At 42.6% G+C, this 1,070-nt stretch overlaps 1 protein-coding gene across 1 annotated transcript in view; it reads right to left on the bottom strand.

Annotated features, from left to right (window-relative positions):
• LOC119592927 overlaps window positions 1-1,070 on the bottom strand; it is a gene marked incomplete in the record, with an annotated part of 145,168 nt that overhangs the window by 107,989 nt on the left and 36,109 nt on the right.

Here is a 1,070-nt window from a genome sequence, read left to right as displayed (position 1 = left end):
TACCTTGAAACAATTCTATTGCCATTTTGGAAACTACGTACATAAAGAATGGATTGGGAGAATGTAGCGTGGATGATTACCAGTTCGGAAACTATGTGAATAAAGAATGAATTCGAGAGAAAAATATGGAACGAACGTTAACCTTTTATCTACTGTATTGGATGAAATAGAGATGCGTTATTCTACATAAGAATAACTCAGTGTTGTAGGTCGCTGGTTCTTGAAACAAACTAGTCCATAAACCAGCTGTTAACTCTACAAAGAATATATAAACAATACTCCAGCGTGGGAAACAGCCCTGAGTGCCTTAACACCCGTGTAGTTAACCTTCTCTTAGCAAAGTTTATCATCATTATATTGCGATTCGACGATTCCGCCCCTTTGATCTTAACCGCGCTGTTGGAGTGGGGGTTTACTCAGCTAAAAAGACATAGTTAGTGGTATCAACGGCACGAATAGAACTTATAACGATACTGATTCTAATATGAAGGCGTGGGTTCGTAGTGTGAAAGATGCAATTAGCTCGGACGGTTTTCCAAGGTCTTGTGGGAAATTCGTCCTCGGCGTCTGTCCATGAGCGACCATAGAACAAATTCCAGACGACGCCTGATTTCCTTTTCATTCTTGTTATAAGCGTATCAAAGAGATTGGCTTCCAGTCTCCAGCCAAGAGAGACAGACTCAACAAGGCACATGATACAGCAAACAACCTACCATTCCCCATACCCAATACCCATTGTTACAATCGTACAGCTGATTAAGGTGATATCCGCTAACAAACCTGAAGTCCGCGGAGGATTCTGGGCTCTACGGACAACTGGCATAGGGGCGATTTTTGCCCGCTGTGTATTGAGCGGCCTCCTGCCACCTGTTGTCAGCGGCCCAAATGGTCTAGTGAACTACTGCACCTTGCAGGCTTTCACACCTGTGCAACTGGCTCTTGATACCTGTATTGCAGTGTCATGATGCCAATATAAATCAGACGGCGACGCACACAGCCATGTAATATGCAGCCATTGCAATCCTGTTTATTCTTTTATTTCTCTTATTTTTCATTTATTATTACCATGA

The sequence above is a fragment of the Penaeus monodon genome, chromosome 31 (genome assembly GCF_015228065.2).
Source record: "Penaeus monodon isolate SGIC_2016 chromosome 31, NSTDA_Pmon_1, whole genome shotgun sequence".
In the NCBI taxonomy this organism is placed as follows: Eukaryota; Metazoa; Arthropoda; class Malacostraca; order Decapoda; family Penaeidae; genus Penaeus; species Penaeus monodon.
Note: the sequence above shows the minus strand (reverse complement) of the source record. Positions and strands in the feature narration are given on the sequence as shown.